General features: G+C 31.1%; 2 long non-coding RNA genes across 2 annotated transcripts; both read right to left on the bottom strand.

Annotated features, from left to right (window-relative positions):
- Positions 1-11,589: 11,589 nt before the first annotated feature.
- On the bottom strand, positions 11,590-12,533 carry LOC141631994 (uncharacterized). Its single transcript, XR_012537738.1, has 2 exons — positions 12,402-12,533; positions 11,590-11,867 (listed from the first exon to the last, which is right to left on the bottom strand). It is a non-coding gene; the product is annotated as an uncharacterized LOC141631994 (long non-coding RNA).
- Positions 12,534-17,226: 4,693 nt separating this feature from the next.
- Positions 17,227-18,010, bottom strand: LOC141631991 (uncharacterized). Its single transcript, XR_012537737.1, has 2 exons — positions 17,862-18,010; positions 17,227-17,470 (listed from the first exon to the last, which is right to left on the bottom strand). It is a non-coding gene; the product is annotated as an uncharacterized LOC141631991 (long non-coding RNA).
- Between the last annotated feature and the right edge of the window lie 2,187 nt (positions 18,011-20,197).

Genomic DNA, 20,197 nt, shown 5'->3' with positions numbered 1-20,197 from the left:
CTTATACATGTAGAAACATAGTATATAGGGGTAGCGTTTTTCTAACTAATTGGGTGAATTAATGGTAAACTTAAAAAAAAGATAAAAAAAGTTAAAGTTTCACATCAGATTATAATACTAGTTGATGAGAGTTACATCGAAAACACAAAAAAGTAAGGAAAGTGCAATTACTTTGGTGTCTTCTTTTAATTTTAATTAAATGGAATCAGATCTATTATGAATTGTCGATCGAACGTATATGGATAGAACTTATAACGGGATCTCGAAAAATAAGTAATTTAGGTCAGGGCCATTATCCTTTTTATAGGTTCATTAGGATTCGTATTGGTTGGAATTTCTAGTTATCTCGGTAGGAATTTTATATCCTTATTTCCCCCAAAGAAATTCTTTTTTTTTTTTTTTCACAAGGGATCGTGATGTCTTTCTATGGAATCGCCGGCCTCTTTATTAGCTCCTATTTGTGGTGTACAATTTCATTGAATGTAGGTAGTGGTTATGATTTTTTCGATAAAAAAGAAGGAATAGTATGTATTTTTCGTTGGGGATTTCCTGGAAAAAACCGTCGCATCAGTCTCCGATTTCTTATAAAAGATATTCAGTCTATTAGAATAGAATTTAAAGAGGGCATTTTAAGAGGGTGGCGTCGAGATTGGGCGCCACCGGTTGCCGCTAACTCATTTTCCTTCTTTATTATATTGCGTGTCTTACATTTTGCTTTATGGTGTCCCATAATAATGGATGTACCCATTAATATTAACTGGGGACCTCACTAATAAAGGGTGCATGAGAGAGAATGGCGCCGAGATTGAGCGCCACCCGGTAACGCCGTATCATTATCCAAGAAGGAACTCCTCTTACTCTAACTAAGAGAATAAAATAATCTTTGAAAAAACAAAAGTAAAGACAGACTCTGTTCTTTTGGACTGAAACTTATAGGAACTGAACTTATAAGATCTGAACTAAACTGAACTTATAGGATCTGAACTGAACTTAAATTAAGTGACGTATAGGATCTGAACTGAACTTATAGGATCTGAACTGAACTTAAATTAAGTGACGTATGGAATCTGAACTGAACTTATAGGATCTGAACTGAACTTATAGGATCTGATCTGAACTGAACTGAACTTATGGGATCTGAAGTGAAATTAAATTAATTGACTTTAAGTTCAAAAGAACAGAGCCTAATTGTAATCCCCTATAAAATCTAGTGCAAAACAGTGGCGGAAACACTGTCGAATGGGATTAAATACACAAAGATAAAAGTTCTAACTGTTATAAATTGAGAATGTATAAAATTCTCAAGGATAAAAAAAATTAAATGGTTAAGTCTAAACAAATGCCACTTTTATAAAAAGGGCGAAAATAAAATTCCTCAAAAGTGTTAAAACTATAAACCATAAAAGAAAGCAGAAAACAGTAGGATCTCAAACTACTCGCTAGCTCACACAAAAAAATCCCCAAAGATAGCTAATACACCGTCATGTTATAAACATAACGACCACAATCGATGGGGAGTAACTCGACGTTCTCCCAACCATATCACATGATATAAATGTTACAGATGCAAATAATATATCAAAGTAAATTGAAATGTTTATCAAACATAAGTATCAAAATATGATTACCAAATCACGTTAACCAACGTGCTGCATGCTTAAAAGCAAAATATTCAAATGATAGAATGGAAATAATATAGTTCAGGCTAGATATTCACTTTAGCTATACTCCTTGACACCGCAAAGATCTTACACTAGTTTCGGGAACTCAGTGTCACGCAAAGGTGACCAACTCCAAGTTCGCTCACTAGACAACAAGCTATAATAGGACACGTCTTACCACGCAGTGCGAAGTCCTAGTCTAAGTACATGTACATGACTCTACGACAATCTGTACCGCCCGCAGGATACCCAATCTTATAGCTGTATAAGAACCCGTATGCCTTAGTTTATTATTCTTTGACTTTACTTTCATTATTCCAAACTTAAAAGTATTCCAAGTGATATAGTATATTATTCAAATGGTTCGTAAGTGAACTACACTTTTATTTTCTTCGAATTAGAAAACTTAAACTTAAAACCAAAAGTATAAAATTTATTTAAGGACTTTAAATAAATTAAGTTACTGAAATTAAACTTTAAAGACCATCCTTTGACTTAAGGTACTTTAGTAAAGACTTATTACTTAGGCTTTAATGAGACGGAGTTCTACAATAGTTTATAAAACTGAACAGCGGTATTGTAAAATTCATAATTAATTACAGAAAAATCTAAATGACGCAAGGCCAATTTTCATGGTTTCCTGTAGCTTTTAGCTACAACTTTCATTTTTTGACAAACGTTAAATTACGAAAGTATCAGGGGTCTAAAAATTCATTTCTAAAAACTGTCAGAAAACGTCACCCATAATGTTTCCGTTCATAAATCCACTTTTAGAAAACATTTTAAGGCAAGGCATAATTTTAAACATAATTAAACATGATAAATCTTCATTGAGAAAAAGATTAGCTACTGTATCAAAAGCAAAATATATTTTAAAAAATGAATCTTTGAGAGAAGTCAGAAACGCGTTTTACAGACGAGCTGTTCACAAATAATTTATTCTGACCAAACCGTAAGTCTAAATCTTATGAAAATTTTTATACAGACTCTACACTTTAAAATAACAGGAGTCTATTCTTTACACTTTTGCAAATTCGAAATAAAAACAGGTGATATGAATTTTACAAACAGACGAACATATTTGACAGATTTAGCAACGGTTTTCATCAAACTTGTAAAATACACCATAAATCGAAAATAATGATTTAAGACCTACAAATTTATACACAACCTAATACTCCATGTCTCTGCCATATACTAAAATATTGTAAATTTACAATTTTATTTAGTATTTTTAACATAATTAAAACCGAACAGAAATGCTATAATCGCAGAAACTGCATCAATACATTAAATTACGAAATAAATACTAAAACTCCAAAATAATTACCACGAAAATTCATGGTATCTTAAAATCAACTATTAATTCCAGAAAAATGATTTACATCAGTTTAAATTATAAAAACGAAATTATTAAAACCCTAATATCAAAACAATCGATTTGATCATAAAACTTGTAAATCAACCAAAATAAATACCCTATTGACAAAATAAAATTATACATAGTCAAAATAAATTATGGATATCAAAAGATCAGAAATTAAAGGTTTCATCATATGCATCAATAAATCATCATAAAACATTAAAAATCCAATAATACATACAACTACAACAATTAAATCGATGTAATACCGAGTAACGTCGTAGTTACCTTGTGACGAATCCGAATCCACATATGCTAGCCTTTATTATCTCCTCTACAAACCCTTAGAATAGGATGAACGGATGATGAGGGAAGGTCGATCGAAATAAAGAAGCAAGAAGGCAAGCACGTACGTAAAAATTCGTTATTCCGAAAGTAAAGAACCTAGTAAGCAAGCACGTACGTAAAAATTTTTCGAAAAACAAACGTTGCGGCAACGAGCTTTTGGTTTCTCCTTTTTTTTGTTTGCTAGAATAAAACCTAATGAATCTAGACAAAAGGTAGAGTTTAAAAGAGATTAAAATGAGAAATAAAGTCTCCTTAAAAGTTATAGGTTGATCACCAAAATAGTTGTTTAAACAACCAAAAATATCTTCCCAATCTAAATAAAAATTAAATAAAATAAAAGGTAAGATATAAAAAAAAAGTTATTTTATAAGTTTTAATAAATACAAAGTGTATAAAATGTTTTGTATTAAAATTACTATTAACACTGTCCAAAAAGGTGATGAACCAGAATCGCTTTCCCATTTTATAAAAATATGACATATAATTAAAAGTCGGTCCATTTATAAAATAGGACTAAAATTAATAAAAATGGTGTTAAATAAAACATTAATCCAAAATTAGAATAAAAAGAAATAAAAATAAACTTCTTTAACGAAAATCAAATAAATGAGATTTATTAAAATGGTGGGTGTTACAATCTCCCCCACTTAAAAGAAAGTTTCGTCCTCGAAACTTAAAAGTAGAAAACAAAATTTAAAGAACAAGATTTTTTTTTTTTTTTTTTTTTAAATCATATCGATGACACTTAAATTCGAGAAATCATCGTTGAGGTCATACAATTTTTAAACCAGTTTTCAAAATTGAGCTATTAAAAATCACTTGTCTTATCTCATGGAACGAGGGAATACTGTCGCGAACCAGGATTCTGTCGTCCAAGATAAGGGTAAGTCAACATTAGAAAAATCAAATTTACAACCATGCATCAGCAATACTGAACCGGTCATTAGACGTCTTTAATGACAAGTCTTAGCATCCACCAATGTCGAATTTTAAAAGTAAACGTGCCAATTTTACTTAAAACCTTTGAACAAATAAAATTTTGAAAATACAACACCACTTTGAAAGTTTCTGAAGGCACCAAAGTATTGAAAACCAAAATTCGGAAGTATTTTCAAACGAATTTCAAGTCATTTCGAAACAAAACCAAATTTAAATGATAACCCAAAACTAAAAGAGAAAGAGAAAGAGAAGTTCAAAATTTTAACGCTAGTCATAATTAAAGATTTCCAAGATAATCAAAATATTTTTATAAAAGTCAAAAATATTGTGTAAGATGGAATTTCTCAAAGAAAAAGGTTCACGAGAAATCAAATTCGTATATACAACATAACATTTGAAAGGTTTTTTTTTTTATGCATTAAATAACTTTATTTGAAACAATTCTGGTCTATTTCCAAACGAGATTTAAGACATTTTGAAACAAAACCAAGTTTAGACACTAATCCAGAGTAACATTAACTTTGAAATTAAAATTTTAAATCATAACTCAAAATTAAAATTTCCGAGAACCAAACTTTGTAAAAGCAAAAACTCTTGTATAAAATGGAAATATCCGAGGAAAAAGGTCAACGGTAAATCAAGACAAAAGTTTTGAAACTAAAGCAAGGGAGAGAAAGATTTAAGAGTCATATATAACTCTCTCAAGTATTATGAAAGGGGTAAACATCTCGAGATTCAAAAGAAGGAGTGCAAATTTTACTTTTTGTACAAATCGAATTTTGTAAATACAACATAACTTTTGAAAGTTTTAGAAGCATCCAAACAAAATTTTTCGAATTAATTCCGAAATACTTTCGAACGAGTTTTAAAAACATTTCAAGACAAGACAAAATTTAGATACTAACCAAGAGTAAAACGACAATGGAAGTTTTACACTTTAAAATCATAAATTTCAAAGATAATCAAAACTTTATAGGAGTCAAACCTTGTATAAAACAGGAATATTCGAGGAAAAAGGCTAAAGGTAAAAAATTTTCAAATTAGCCAAGGTTAAGGTAGTAACAGATGCTCAGGTGAAGAAGTGGGAATGAGAGATTCAAGAGCTATACAAAGCTCTCTCAAGGATTACGAGAGCGGTTGAAGATCTCAAGATTCTTGGTACGACTCCTTTATGGAACCCAAGCATTTTCCTATTTCCATCGCAAACAAACCAAGGCTATTAACACTAGGCAACTAAGTTGTCAAGCTCAGAGTTGCCAAACTTCCTAGTCTACATCCTCCAAGATTATCGATTAACACAACTCCCATCTCAGATCCTTACATAACTGATCATCCTGTCAAAACATCATGGTAAAAATCCATCAAGTACTTCAACATCCAACCGACTAACTAACCTCCTCAAGTTATCAAAATCCATAAGACTCCTCGAAACATCAAACAGAAAACATCGTCTAACAAAGCTCTGATGATTCCTTTGAACTAAAAGCAACAAGGCCTCTAATATCCACAAGTACAATCTAAAGAAAAAGCTCTCTTAGAAGTTCATCAAAGTCTTTTAGAAGTTCATTAAATTCCCAATCATAACACTTCAACAACTAGGGGTTAAGAACTCAACCAAGCAACAATTTCGATCATATAAGGTCATCAAACAACAATTTCCTTTAAGGTAATTCATACCAAAATATTCCTCCGAGAAATACCAGTACTAAGGTTAAGACATTAAGATATGATAGGTATGCATAATTCCCAACTTCAGGTTCTTAATTCTTCAAATTAAAATAATCAATCCAAACTGCAGTTGAGCTAAGACACTCCTTATTTCTAAGGTTAACACTAAACAACCCAAATAAAGATAAGTCACACAACCAAAAGTCCCAAGGTTACAACCTTACATCAGAACTCAACAATCTAAATCCATAAGAATCAAAACTGAGATTAATCTAGGTCAACCAATAATGATACATGGTTACTATAAATACCTTAATCACATCTAGACCAAAATATGCAAGCTGTTTATACTTCAAAGCCAACATCTAAGCTAAAATCCTAAGTCTATAATCCACTAGCCACCATTCAAGTTAATCCTTATAGAATGAAAGCTCTCACAAGATAGGCATTAAAGGTAAAACTCACTATCCTCAAACCATAAGTAACAAGACTTTACTAAACCTCAAACTTACTTAACTTCCATCACATTTTTTCAAGAAGAGTCAGTTTAACCAATGAATCTCACGAGAATAGATACCAATGTGGAGGAATCACAAAGAAGGATTAATTCATCAGAATAGGAGATGAAAATTTATAATAAGGACATTGGAATCGGCTAAGACAGAAAAAGATTGAAGGAATAAGAATGATGATCGCAGACTAATAAAGTCCGAGATCGGAGAAGGAATCTTCGAGACATCCAGTACGCAATATGGCTCGTTGGATCACTCCATCACCTTGTAGAGAAAACAAACACACCAGTCTTGGGTCGCTCCATCTGACGGATCCACAGTGTAATTACTCTGGGTGTACTGCACCATTATGGAACTTGAGTCCTCTCTTAGCCAACTGGTCTGTAGCTTGAGCAAAACTGAATCTGGGCTGGAACAACCATTGTCCCTTCCTTGTGGCATCAAGTTCTCCACGCGTTCGGGCGTTCGACTAGGTTGTGGAGCGAGTTCAATATCACCATCATGATCGCGTTAAGTCCGGAAAACACCACGTCCATGTCCACCTTCCTTCATCTTCTTCGTCGGAGGAAATAAAAAACAAAACATAGATTCAATGCTAGTCATTGATTTTGCAGGAACACATAAACTAACATTCAAGTCCTTATGGTTTCTACCCATCTCTCACTAAATCATTTATTTAGTCAAATCATTTATTAGGAATTTTTCTAAAGATCAATGTGTGAGCGTCGGGAGCAAAGATGATGCTCGATACCAACCGTAATCCCCTATAAAATCTAGTGCAAAACAGTGGCGGAAACACTGTCGAATGGGATTAAATACACAAAGATAAAAGTTCTAACTGTTATAAATTGAGAATGTATAAAATTCTCAAGGATAAAAAAAATTAAATGGTTAAGTCTAAACAAATGCCACTTTTATAAAAAGGGCGAAAATAAAATTCCTCAAAAGTGTTAAAACTATAAACCATAAAAGAAAGCGAGAAACAGTAGGATCTCAAAACTACTCGCTAGCTCACACAAAAAAATCCCCAAAGATAGCTAATACATCATGTTATAAACATAACGACCCATAATCGATGGGGAGTAACTCGACGTTCTCCCAACCATATCACATGATATAAATGTTACAGATGCAAATAATATATCAAAGTAAATTGAAATGTTTATCAAACATAAGTATCAAAATATGATTACCAAATCACGTTAACCAACGTGCTGCATGCTTAAAAGCAAAATATTCAAATGATAGAATGGAAATAATATAGTTCAGGCTAGATATTCACTTTAGCTATACTCCTTGACACCGCAAAGATCTTACACTAGTTTCGGGAACTCGGTGTCACGCAAAGGTGACCAACTCCAAGTTCGCTCACTAGACAACAAGCTATAATAGGACACGTCTTACCACGCAGTGCGAAGTCCTAGTCTAAGTACATGTACATGACTCTACGACAATCAGCATCGCCCGCAGGATACCCAATCTTATAGCTGTATAAGAACCCGTATGCCTTAGTTTATTATTCTTTGACTTTACTTTCATTATTCCAAACTTAAAAGTATTCCAAGTGATATAGTATATTATTCAAATGGTTCGTAAGTGAACTACACTTTTATTTTCTTCGAATTAGAAAACTTAAACTTAAAACCAAAAGTATAAAATTTATTTAAGGACTTTAAATAAATTAAGTTACTGAAATTAAACTTTAAAGACCATCCTTTGACTTAAGGTACTTTAGTAAAGACTTATTACTTAGGCTTTAATGAGACGGAGTTCTACAATAGTTTATAAAACTGAACAGCGGTATTGTAAAATTCATAATTAATTACAGAAAAATATAAATGACGCAAGGCCAATTTTCATGGTTTCCTGTAGCTTTTAGCTACAACTTTCATTTTTTGACAAACGTTAAATTACGAAAGTATCAGGGGTCTAAAAATTCATTTCTAAAAACTGTCAGAAAACGTCACCCATAATGTTTCCGTTCATAAATCCACTTTTAGAAAACATTTTAAGGCAAGGCATAATTTTAAACATAATTAAACATGATAAATCTTCATTGAGAAAAAGATTAGCTACTGTATCAAAAGCAAAATATCTTTTAAAAAATGAATCTTTGAGAGAAGTCAGAAACGCGTTTTACAGACGAGCTGTTCACAAATAATTTATTCTGACCAAACCGTAAGTCTAAATCTTATGAAAATTTTTATACAGACTCTACACTTTAAAATAACAGGAGTCTATTCTTTACACTTTTGCAAATTCGAAATAAAAACAGGTGATATGAATTTTACAAACAGACGAACATATTTGACAGATTTAGCAACGGTTTTCATCAAACTTGTAAAATACACCATAAATCGAAAATAATGATTTAAGACCTACAAATTTATACACAACCTAATACTCCATGTCTCTGCCATATACTAAAATATTGTAAATTTACAATTTTATTTAGTATTTTTAACATAATTAAAACCGAACAGAAATGCTATAATCGCAAACCGCATCAATACATTAAATTACGAAATAAATACTAAAACTCCAAAATAATTACCACGAAAATTCATGGTATCTTAAAATCAACTATTAATTCCAGAAAAATGATTTACATCAGTTTAAATTATAAAAACGAAATTATTAAAACCCTAATATCAAAACAATCGATTTGATCATAAAACTTGTAAATCAACCAAAATAAATACCCTATTGACAAAATAAAATTATACATAGTCAAAATAAATTATGGATATCAAAAGATCAGAAATTAAAGGTTTCATCATATGCATCAATAAATCATCATAAAACATTAAAAATCCAATAATACATACAACTACAACAATTAAATCGATGTAATACCGAGTAACGTCGTAGTTACCTTGTGACGAATCCGAATCCACATATGCTAGCCTTTATTATCTCCTCTACAAACCCTTAGAATAGGATGAACGGATGATGAGGGAAGGTCGATCGAAATAAAGAAGCAAGAAGGCAAGCACGTACGTAAAAATTCGTTATTCCGAAAGTAAAGAACCTAGTAAGCAAGCACGTACGTAAAAATTTTTCGAAAAACAAACGTTGCGGCAACGAGCTTTTGGTTTCTCCTTTTTTTTGTTTGCTAGAATAAAACCTAATGAATCTAGACAAAAGGTAGAGTTTAAAAGAGATTAAAATGAGAAATAAAGTCTCCTTAAAAGTTATAGGTTGATCAGTCAAAATAGTTGTTTAAACAACCAAAAATATCTTCCCAATCTAAATAAAAATTAAATAAAATAAAAGGTAAGATATAAAAAAAAAGTTATTTTATAAGTTTTAATAAATACAAAGTGTATAAAATGTTTTGTATTAAAATTACTATTAACACTGTCCAAAAAGGTGATGAACCAGAATCGCTTTCCCATTTTATAAAAATATGACATATAATTAAAAGTCGGTCCATTTATAAAATAGGACTAAAATTAATAAAAATGGTGTTAAATAAAACATTAATCCAAAATTAGAATAAAAAGAAATAAAAATAAACTTCTTTAACGAAAATCAAATAAATGAGATTTATTAAAATGGTGGGTGTTACACTAATACTCCGTACACCGTGTATGGTTGCCTACCAAATTCACAATGCTTATAAATATCGGATAAATATCCATTTTCAACATTAAATCTTTTAGTAACTAATCAATTATAAAGATCCAAATTTTTGTTCAATAAAACACTTTTAACTGCATTTTCTCTTCTTTTATTTAAGTTACTGTATAGACCTATATCACTCTAAGGCCATGTTCTTTTGGACTGAAACGGATCTAATCTGAACTGAACTGAACTTATAGGATCTGAACTGAACTTATAGGATCTGAACTGAACTGAACTTATAGGATCTGAACTGAACTGAACTTATTGGATCTGAACTGAACTTATAGGATCTGAACTGAACTGAACTTATAAAATCTGAACTGAACTTATAGAATCCGATTTTAATTTAACTTATTATTATTATTATTATTATTATTATTGGTCTTGTTCTTATTCTTGTTGTTATTTTTATTATTATTATTTTTTTGTTTTTTTATAAACCGCAACTTTTTATTATTATTATTATTATTATTATTATTATTATTATTATTATTATTATTATTATTATTATTATTATTATTATAAAAATGCAAACTTTTAGTGAGATTAAACAAAATTTTACATGAAATTAGTGGGCAGCCAAGAGAGAACACTCATAAGAAAATATAGTCTAAAACACAACGTAAAATAATAACATTTTTCCGCTTTATATATACATTGGTTTGTTCATACATTATACCACGGTTACATTACGATAAAAAATAATGAGAAGAGTGATAATTTTGTTTTGAAAATAATAATGTATATATGTATCGAATAATTAATAACGTCAAATATTTTTGCGTCGGTTCTTAAAAATAATACTCCGTAAATTATTTTTCTAAACTGAATTTATAAGATCTGAATTTATAGGATCTCGAATCAACTTATAGGATCTCGAATCGTACTCTCAACTTAACTTATAGGATCTGAACTGAACTGAACTTATAGGATCTGAACTGAACTGAACTTATAGGATCTTATCTGAATTGAACTTATAGGATTTGAAGTGAACTTAAGTTAAGTGACTTTAAGTCCAAAAGAACAAGGCCTAACTAGACTCCATGTAACTAGACTCTGTTTAGTCTTATACAGTATATTCATATTGCTTAACCCGTGTTATTAAGAGGGATACACATATCAACCCCCTAATAGATTCCTTCAAAAAGGAAATGAAAAACACATTACTTTACCACCAACCCACCCAGCCCTCCCGCCTACCACCAATCGATCAACCTCCTCCAAGTCCTCCACCACTCCGACTTGCCCCTCTTAGGGACTTAAAGACAATCAAAACCTCTCGCCCACTTCTCACCACCACACGCAGTTATTGAATTTGGGTCTTTAAAAATAAATTTCGGTTTTTCTCCTTCATTTGAATTTGGATTTTATACTGTTATTGAATTTGGTGTTTTTTTTTTTTTTTTTTTTTTTTTTTTAAATCTTGACGAACATAGAATAAATGGTCAAAGTAGCTAGACGACATAACGCAGATTGTAAAAACCCACAACTGGCCTCTAGATTTTATTCAAGATCTTGATGTTGATAACGTACATAAAACTGGAAAAAAAACACTTAAACACATTATTTAATTTACAAACATGAGAAACATAACTGAAGATGGACCCATGACGACGATAAAGTAAAGAAACACGCAAACGGTACGTAGCATCAAGATCTTCTACACAACGATTAATCTAAAGGCCGAACATGAAACCACTTGGATGCATGCTACACAGGTACAGAAGCATCATCTCCATCCGCCGACACCTGAAAACACACCATGCACACGAGATATATTCAGGCAGCTTCAATTTAATAATTATATTTTTTCGTCTTAAGTCATTTGTTTAAATCTCGCAATAAACAAGGGGTCAAATTAAATAGTTACACTATTACTTAGTTTTTTCAATTCTTCCTATAATTATTTATTACTTTCGTCCTTATGCTTGTTTAATGGGAAACGTTAGATAAATTGTTGGGGGAATATTGAGGTGATAATGATAAATTGACTTAATTAGTACTCGTATTAAAATAAACTGTCATATAAACGTATGGAATTAACTTGGTTGAACCAGTTCAATCACAAATAAATTAGGTTTAATGATTAAATTTGGTATCTTTTTATTCGGAATTGTTGTTTTGGTAATTAAAATGGCGATTATTACGAGTAGTATTACTTAGCTTGTTCTAGATTATTGAGAATTTGAGGTGATAATAAGTTTCTAATCATTAGCATTCCGTAAAAGTGAGTTTCACGGGTTTTAAAACTAGTTAACGTTATCAAATGGAGTAGATAGATACCTGAGAAGGTGGCACTGGAAATTCACGAGGAAATGCACGGATAAGCAAATTATCTTGTGTAGAAATAGCAGCCATTTTCTCTCAACGCTAAAGACTTTGTTTTTGTTATTGTTATTGTTATTGTTAGTTTGATTTGTACTCCTAACCTTCACTTATTGTTCTCTATATATATGGGTAAATTATACCATGTATCCAGGAGTATGGTGCATGGTACTCTCTTCATTAAATTTTTCTTATAATAAATAGTTATTAAATTTAATAAATTATAAAAAATATATCATTATTCATAATTTTTATTTCTCTACGAATAGAGATCATATTTGATATATTTTGTTATTTATTTTAATTTTTCTCATATATTCACATCACGTAACTGACATATTCATATCATATCACATAATTATTTTTATTCCTTTAAATTATTTTGTATTATGCGGTTTTGATATGGAATAAAACGTTCAAGATCGTCATTGTTCAATATATTTGAACAAATAGAGTCATATTCACTAAACTATAAAACCATATTCAGTAAACTAAAAGTGAATATAATAGAAGCATGAGATGAATATCACACTACATAATACATATTCATCAAACTACACTGTCATATTCACTAAACTAAAAGTGAATATAATAGTGTTATATTGTGAATATCACACTATAAAGCGCATATTCATTATACAACATTGTCATATTCACTAAAATTAAAGTGAATATGATAGTGTCATATCGTGAATGCATCACTACAAACACAAAACACTAAAATTGAATATGATAGTGGTGACTACTTCTTATAATTGGAAGTTAAATTTTTGTTTTTTAAAAAAAAAAAAGAAAAAGAAAAGGAGGAAGTTGAGGATGAGTGGGGAGTGGGGGAGTATAGAGTATCCTACACATGGGTGTATGATATAAGAATTGATATATATGCAATTGAGACGTGGCTGAATTCCAAAACCAAAATATAATAATTTGAATTCTTTTTGCCTCTAAAGAGATCACTTTTGATAAGTTTGTAATTAGTTTTAAAGAACGAAAATTGACCAAAGAGAATAAGATGAGGAGTGAGAGTACATTATTGTTGCATGAGTGTTTTTGGTTAAAATTGAAAAGCTAATAGTGTAGACCGTAGCATAATACTCCCTCTTAGTCGCGGTTTTCTTCCCCTTTAATTGAGGAAAGGAATTAAGAAAAACAACAAAATTACCTAACTAGGTCATATAACACCACCCCTATTTGTGATTATGAGAAAAAACTCCCCCCGCTTCTACCACCACATTCCCCGCTACTACCACCTCCACCACGACACCCCCACCCCACGACACTAAAAACCGTGCAATTTTCCACATTCCCCGTCACAAGCTTATAACTATGTCTGATTTTGATAGTATTTTTTTTAAGTAGTTTTTGCATGGGGAGGCTAATATCTTAATATGTCGTACTCGACCTGTGAATTTTTTGTATCTTGACCAAAGATAGAAGAAAGGGTTAAAGAAGACAACATACACAGAAAATAAAACCACTACAACATAGTGTATCTATAGCGGCGTTTAATTTCACTTCTAGTGGCATATGTAAATAGGGTGGTTTGCATAATTGCGTGAGTGGGTCTCACTGACCACATGTAGACATGTAGTAATAACAAAGTAGAGGACACTAATCTATCGTAAAATAAGAATAATTAATAAACAAACTAGTTTAGATCGCGTAATAAATGCGCGGTATTTATAGAGTTATTATTAATATAAACCTAGTGCAATATATGCACGGTATTTATAGAGTTTTATTTTTTAGTGTATTATTTATATAATTTAAACTGACAATTCACTTATTTTTCATATTTCTCCTTAATGTATTTTGATTAGAGAAATAAATAAAAATTTAAATCGTAAGAAGTAATAAAATGAGTATTTTTTTTTTGAATTTTTTTTGTTTTTTTTTCGAGAAATTAATGAGGTTAATTTTATACGATGTAGATACAATTTAAAATGCTAAATATATAATGTCTTGAACACCGTCTTGGCACAATGCATTGGAAAAAGTAACATTTATCTTATATACATGTGAGATGATATTTAATCCTTCTTATAGTTAAAATAGCTAATAATACAGTCGCAAACAAGACTAACTGCTCTCTATATATCCATCTAGTCTTACCGAGTAACAAAATTTGTGCTTATCTCTAATAAATTTTATTTGAATTAGAGAGGAAAAAAATAAAAAAAAAATAAAAAGAATGATTGCGACTCGATTGGGGTGTATCTCGTGGTTTAATAATTGAATGCTTGTATAGTTTTATACTCAACTATATGGAGTCAACATGACGTCGAGTTTCATGCAAATCAATATTAAATATTTGAACTAAGACGATTTTACCTTAATACTAAAATAAATATTACTACTCCCTTTATTCGGTGAATTGTTATCTACTTTTATTTTTGGGTACATTATTTATTTATCTATTTTTATATCTCAATATATCTATATTCTCTAATAGCTTATTTCACATGCATTGGTTTTTGTGTAAAAAAATAGATAATAATTAACAGAAATGGAGAGACTATTACTTATTTATTATAAATGGTAGGCTCGAATCCGTTTTATTATAATTACACAAAAACTTCGGAGAGACAGTCTCTCAATAACGTTATTGAGAAACCTCTCACATAATGAGGTGAGGGACCAACCAAATTTCTTTTTTCCCAATTATATAGGGTGGTCTGCATAATTGCATGAGTGGGACTTAGTGACCACACGTAGTAATAACAAAATCAATGTAGGGGACACTAATCTATCGTAAAATAAGAATAATTAATAAACAAATTAGTTTAGATTCCACACAATTAATGCGCGTTTTATAAACTGTAGACCTGGCAAAACGGGTTATCGGGTTGCGTTTGGGTTGGGCTAATTCGGGTCTCTCATTGATTTCGGGTCAGGACGGGTCATTTCGAGTTTCAGGTTTGTTTCGGGTTTGTTGGTCGGATCCATTTTAGGTCAAGCGAGTCGGTTTGTTTCGGGTAACAAAATTATATATATTTGAACTAAGACAATATTACCGATATATAATTGTCAATTTAAATTATATATTCATCTAGTCTTACCGAGTAACAAAATTTCTGCTTATCTCCAATAAATTTTATTTGAATTAGAGAGGAAAGAAAACAAAAAAATAAAAAGAATGATTGCGACTCGGTTGGGGTGTATCTCGTGGTTTAATAATTGAATGCTTGTATAGTTGTATACTCAATTACTCATCCATGGAGTCACCTGCAGTTTGAACATGGCGTCAAGTTTCATGCAAATATTAAATATTTGAACTAAGACGATTTTACCCTAATACTAAAAATAAATATTACTATTCCTTCTATTTAGTGAATTGTTATCTATTTTTATTTTTAGAGCATCATTTATTTGTTATCTATTTTTATTTTAGACAAGTATTTTTTATATTAAATATTTAAACTTAGACAATTTTACCCTAATTTATTTCTTATGCATTCGTCTTTATGTAAAAAAATTCACCGAAATAGAAGGAGTATTACTTATTATAAAAGTTAGGCTCGAATCCGTTTTATAATTATAGGGTGGTTTGCATAATTGCGTGAGTGGGTCTCACTGACAACATGTAGTAATAACTAAGTAGAGGACACTAATCTATCGTAAAATAAGAATAATTAATAAACAAACTAGTTTAGATCGCGTAATAAATGCGCGGTATTTATACAGTTATTACTAATATAAGCCTAGTGCAATATATGCACGGTATTTATAGAGTTTTATTTTTTAGTGTATTATTTATATAATTTAAATTGACAATTCACTTATTTTTCATGTTTCCCCTTAATGTATTTTAATTAGAGAAATAAATAAAAATTTAAATCGTAAGAAGTAATAAAATGAGTATTTTTTTTTGAATTTTTTTTGTTTTTTTTTTCCGAGAAATTAATGAGGTTAATTTACAAATATTTACTAATAACAATATACGGAGTATTTTTTAGCTGCAAATTTTATCATAAAAAGTTAATGAATTTTAACAAATTTTTACCATCTCCGGCCGGCGATTAACACACGAGATTGTAGCAGGTGGAAGAGTTTTTGAGTGGATCGAACTTAGGCTGATACCATGTTAATAATAGAAGGGAGAAAATACCTGAATGAGGTGATTATTATTAATGAGTCGGTTACATAATATAGTAAATCGTCTTGGAGGATAATCCAAGAATATTGCTAATATTCTATAGGATATTATTATGATATCTATAATAATATCTTATACTAACTAATATCTCTAATAGTGGAAAAAATAAGAGTAAGGAGAGAAAAAAAAATAGGTGGGATATGTAATTGTGGGTTGGTAGGCGGGATATGTAATGACATTTTGTGTAAATATCGAAAGGGTATAAGGATAACTTGGTAATATTGTGGGCTAAATATAGGGTGTTACCCTTGGTGTGGTACGTCCGTTTATAGTAAGTGTTACCATTGGTATGGTACAGAGGGAGTAGAAGCAAAATTAATTAAATAGTTATACTGTTGAACGAAATGGAGTAACTATAGTTTGAAACAAATTATCCTAAATGGGGTTCGCGAAGGCTTGATTATTGCGATCCTATGAGGTCGATTAGCGACACAACGATTTAGGATTAAGTGTTGGGTATGATATAAAATATGGGGGCGAAAACAATTAGATTAAAATATATACAAAAATTGGTAAGTGTGTTGATCCGTCCTAATAAAATGCTTGCTATAAAATACAAACAAGGACTATATATGAGCCGAACAAAATAATTAAAAGAAAAAGAGAAGACATATAAACACATACACGTAAGTTCACAAGTGCCTTTAGATTTTATTGAAGATGTTGATGATGTCGAATTACATTAGACAACATAGTTCGACTTAAAAGCATAAAAAAGGAACAAACTTAAAAACATTACAAAAAACACACACACCATAACCAATTAACCATAGGTAGCATCAACAAACATTGGAATTATCTAAAGGCCAATGACGACGAAAGTGTAAGCATGCTACACGGGGGCGGAAGCGTCATCAGCGTTACCCGACTCCTGCACACCAACATTTACATTAGTATTTAGTTGAGATTATAATCATCACTTAAATTAAATTTCAAGTAATCCCATCTTATATTTACCATTAAATGATAACTAGTTTTAAGGTTTTTCTAATATATTTGTCTAATGGACGTATGTTAAAATGTCAATTAATAAGAAATTGAAATATAAATTCATAATTACTATACTTGGAGATTTTTAGATAAGTAAACAAATTAAATCATATATATATACCATTAGATGATAATTACTATTGCCACCGACATATTGGGGATCACAATTATTTTTCTTACTAAATAAATATAGAACTAAAAATGGGAGAATAATTTTGGGATAAGTTAGAACCAAAAGAGGCAATAAAAGTGAAATAAAGAAAATATTTTACCTGATAAGGAGGAATTGGCAAGCCCGGTAGGTAATAGATTGGGTTGAATGAGTCGAGTGTTGAAATAACAGCCATTTTCAGAGAGAATGTATGTAATTGAACTTGTATTTTTATTATCTTTGCTGGTTTTGTGTATTGCTATGCTTCACTTCTTTCTCGCTATTTATACAGGGTCCATCAACAATTTAATTTAATTATTTTTAATCTTAATGAACAGTGCATGCATGGTGAGATTCACTCATTACGAAATTGTGCAAATTTTATCAGACAGATGCAAATCATGCAATCTACACACGTACGTACTTCATTCAAGACTCTTCATGGCAAATGGCAAATGGCAATGGCAATGGCAACCATTTGTAGTATCAATGCATCAACAAGTCCACGTCATCATCATTTTAATTTTTTTTCTTCGGTTTTTGGGTGAAACTGTAAAGTACCTCATTGACTTTACTTGACTGTAAGAAAGAGAACGAAGAAGTTCATTTTTTTGGTAAAGTATGTATATGTATTATACCGTAATCATAATAATATAATTATGTTATGAATAATATCTTGTTGGGGATTCTAGGTCTAAGGTTTAAGACACTATATAAAGTGTCTCTTATTGTATGTCAGATGAATGAACGATTATCAATAATACAACGATTACTCTTATACAATTCTCCCCACTCGATTTCTAATAATGTAAATCACTTAATTACGAGGGAGGACTCCGTAGTAAATTCGATACAATTTCACATTGACTTATTAGTTCACCTCCCTAATTTACAAAAGGGGTTGATGATGACCTCCGCCTACTGCGACGCTCTACGAAAACGAATCAATTGAATCATCGTCATTGGCTGGAATACCGTCTTGGCGTCACCGGTAGATGTAATTGATAACTTCTTCAGGACCGGGGAGCATGCAAGCAATAATTCAATTAACTTGAGCTCAATCTTAGACCCACTACAAATGCTGAGGCCAACGTAACAGAAAAAGTGCGGCACAACATCAGGGTTGTAGTGTACATTGCTGAACATCGAGTGTCTGCTTTCCGTAATTAGAGAGAAAGAGCATTCAAATGACATTAATGGTTACCCTAACAAGGCTCTAACAGCTACGACGAATATGATCCATACAAAACTACATTGAACTAAACCACGACATTGAGCGTGCAGTCACTGCATCATAGTATGCACCAGCAATTAGCAACCAAAAGTGCAATCTTATATAAGAGTTTGATATAGAACGTACACGTAAACGATCTCTATTGTAAAAGGGAGACACTTACAGAGATGTAAAGACTTTTAATGGTAGGGCAGCTTTGGATAGCATTTATAATAGAATAAAACTCATCCGCATCATTCAGAACAATGGATGATAAATCAAGCTTTCTCAGTTTATCAAAAGCTGGAGGCAGCAAGGGCTCCTTAAGAAATGCCTGCAGCAAACAAAAAATCGTTTCAAGTGCAACCTTGAAGTGATTAAAAATAAAGCTGCAATGTTAAGGCACCAAACCTCACCAACTTACCTTACAAAACTGGCCTTTGAAAACAAGCTTTTGAAGTAGCTTACATGAACTTGCCAAAGACTTGATAAGAACTCGCATACAGGTCGAATGAGAGGCTTTGTGCCAGTAATGTAAACCAAAAACAGCTAAAACTAAATTTTCGGCATTTCTAACATCAAGTGATATATACATTCTATCCACAATCATATGGCTAAGATTTGGAAGGTCTATTACAATACGGTCCATACCAACACAGTTTGTTATCCTTAACTTCTGAAAAGTGAGCAATTCTTAATAAGATGACCGAATGACTTTTCAGTAATTGCGGTTTTATCAAGCTCGAGATAAGTCATCTTTCTAAAACCCCCAAAATTATGAGGAGGAATAACTATGACTCCGCATACTTCAGTTTTTCAGGGTTGTCACAACAGAAGATAGAGTTCAACTTAAGAGCAACCTTGAAGTGATTATGAATGCTAATGTGTGAAACACCAGCTCTTGACTCGTATCGTAACATTTCCACGGATCAACATCAGGGCAGGATTTAAGAGGGGGAATGTACAACTGGAACTTGAGGAAATGGCCTGAAAGATAAAAGAGAATATTGCTCACGATGCGTGAAAATTCATAGGTGTCGAGTATCTTATCCTTAAGGACTAGCGAGAAAAATTGAGCATCAAATGCTAGTTTCTGTATTGATCTCCAAACACCAAGCCATTTATGTGATAGAACAATGTTTAGTGTTATTTTTATCAAGTTTACTACCATTTATTCTCTCCCTTTTATTTATTGTCATTTAGATTATTGTTATTTTTATTAGTTTAGTCACTTTAATTTAATC

Source organism: Silene latifolia, chromosome 2, assembly GCF_048544455.1.
Source record: "Silene latifolia isolate original U9 population chromosome 2, ASM4854445v1, whole genome shotgun sequence".
Classification (NCBI taxonomy): Eukaryota; Viridiplantae; Streptophyta; class Magnoliopsida; order Caryophyllales; family Caryophyllaceae; genus Silene; species Silene latifolia.
This window is presented reverse-complemented; position numbering and strand designations above follow the sequence as displayed.